Source organism: Callionymus lyra, chromosome 12, assembly GCF_982586985.1.
Source record: "Callionymus lyra chromosome 12, fCalLyr1.hap1.1, whole genome shotgun sequence".
Classification (NCBI taxonomy): domain Eukaryota; kingdom Metazoa; phylum Chordata; class Actinopteri; order Syngnathiformes; family Callionymidae; genus Callionymus; species Callionymus lyra.
The window spans coordinates 26561562-26564353 of record NC_141829.1 but is presented as its reverse complement, the minus strand read 5'-3'; positions in this window follow the sequence as shown (position 1 = coordinate 26564353).

Genomic DNA, 2792 nt, shown 5'->3' with positions numbered 1-2792 from the left:
GCCGGGTTGAGTGCCACCGCATGAGCCCGGGGGAGCAATGGCCAGGCACCGGCCCAGGTCCCCCGGGTCACAGGGGGGCCACGGTTGTGCGGGCAGGGCGGGGGCAATGGGGCCGCAGCCGTCCGGGAACGGCCCCCAGTCTTTGAACTGTAGACCGTCCCCAACAGCCGCAGCCCACCTCCCCATGAGGGAAGTTTGGGGGGCCAGCAGTATTCGATGGGCAGTCCACGGTCTCTAAGGTGCCGAGGCCCCGCCCATCACACGTACTGACCCCCAGCCACCGCCCCCACCCACCATGCACCACCCAGGGGGACAGCAGCACTTGCATGGGCGGTACATGGTCACTACGGTAACATGGGTCCGCCCAATGCCTCCGCCGTCCCCCCAATGCGCCCCCCCCCCCACCCGGGAAGCCCCCGAAAGACCGACCAGCCCGGCCACGAACCCCCAGGACCAAGGGCGACAAACCCCCCGACCACGGCACATGCCACACAGGGCGGGTAGAGGACCACAGCCACCGCTGCAGCAGACACCCACCCCAAGACAGGCCCCCCACCACAGACCAGGCGAAGCCATCGGGGCCGGAAGGTCATCCAGAACACCCGGCCAGCCCCAGCCCCACCCCCGACGGCTCACCCGCCGACGAGGTCGGCGGGACCAGCAACCCCCCAGCCCCAGCACCGCCCCCAGCGCAACCCCCCATCCACCACCCCAGCCACCCCCGCCAGCACCCGCCCCCACGCACCATCAAAAACCCCCCGGGAGCGGGCCACCCCCCCGCCGGCGCACGGGGCCATCGCGGCACCAGCGGTGACCACCACCAGGCCCAAGGCACCCACAGGCCCCACCCGCCGGACCCCCACACCCGAACCGGCCAAGCCAGAACAGCCCCGGCGAGAAAAGAAGGATATACAGAGCTCGGTGTCTAAAACTAAAACTAAAACTCCTCCAGCATTCTCAGCCTATAGCAGCTAAGATAAACAGTTTTGTTAGTTATGACAGCTAGAGATAAACAGTCAAGTTAATTATAGGCTTTATCGAAAAGTAAGGTTTTAAGATTATTTTTAAACATAGAGAGGATGTCTGCCCTCCGGACTGAAGCCGGTAGTTTGTTCCACAGTAGAGGGGCTTGAAAACTAAAGGCCCTGGCTCCGAATCTACATTTAGAGATTTGTGGTATAACTAGTAGATCAGAGTTTAGGGATCGTAAGGTCCTTGAGGGTTGGTAAGTTTGGATTAAATCTTTAATGTATGTTGGTGCTAGACCATGTAAGGCTTTATAGGTTAGGAGAAGGATTTTAAATTGTATTCTAAATTCTACAGGAAGCCAATGTAGGGAAGACAGTACAGGGGAAATGTGTTCGCGCCTCTTAGTCTTAGTCAGGACACGAGCTGCAGAGTTCTGAATGAGCTGAAGAGTTCTGAGAGACTTTTTAGAACAGCCTGACAGAAGAGAGTTACAATAGTCCAGCCTGGAGGTAACAAATATGCGTCTCACGCATAATAACCAATGAAGTGCTGTAATACGGCATTGTTTTTATTTTATTGAGTTCAATGGTATGTGGGTTTTCTTTTCCTGATTTAGTTGACGTTTACGTTTACAGACTAAAAGTTTATTTTCTTTATATTATTTCAGATAAGTAATACAACTTTGTTAAATGTATTTACTTTATTTTAATAAGGCAGAGAGTTCTGCACAATTTAGGGCTATTTTACATTGGAATGAAATAGGCTTTAATATTGTTATTATTGTCATTTTCCTGAACATCTTCCTGAGCCACTATAGTCCATCAGCCTAGCCTGAGGTGTCATAGGAACTGACTCTACCCATAATGACTCCTTCACATCCCTCCAGATTCTGTTATGGGCTTGAGACACAAAATCATGCCTACCTCATTTATCCTTCTTTCAACAAAACAAAAACACCAGAAATGTGCCTTGCCTTACTCACCTTCCTTTATTTATCATCCAACTCCTTAATGTTTCTCTCCCGGGAGCAGTTTTAATAAAGCACTAGTATTCATACTTTGCCGTAATATTCATGTCTCACAAGATAAAGTATAACAAGGCATAGATGGACAGACAGACAGACAGTATAAATAACATACAAAAAATAACTTGCACAGGGAATGAATGAGACCCTGAGTCTATTAGTGTTGCATCGTAGGAGGAACATCCACCAGCTTCTCTGCTCATTGATGACAGTGTTCAGAGGATGACTGTCATCATACATGATGGACAGTAGTTTGTTCACTGATCTCCTCTCAGAAACTGTCACCAGTGAGTCCAGCTTCATTCCAACAACAGAACCAGCCTTTCTGATCAATCTGTCCAACCTGTTGACACTCCTCTTGGACACATTTCCACCCCAACACACCACAGACTGGTAGAACATGCAGAGGAGGTTCTTGCAGATGTTAAATGATCTGATCCTTCTCAGAAAGTACATTCTACTCTGAACTTTCTTATATACATGGTCTGTGTTGCAGGACCAGTCCAGTTTACTGTCCAGCCACACACTGAGGTACTTATAGTTGTGAACTATCTCCACCTCGTCGCCTCTGATGGACACTGGATGTGGCTTTGTCCTGGACCTCCCAAAGTCCAAGATCAGCTCCTTGGGTGTTTAGTCTCTCTCTCTATATATATATATATATATTTGTATTAATAAAATAATAAAGTAAATAAAGTATAAAAATATAAATAAAGTAAAATAAGAAAAAAATCTAAGTGCTCTCTGATCTAACCTAATATGCACAATGACCACAAGAAAGAACAAGAAATTCCAGCCA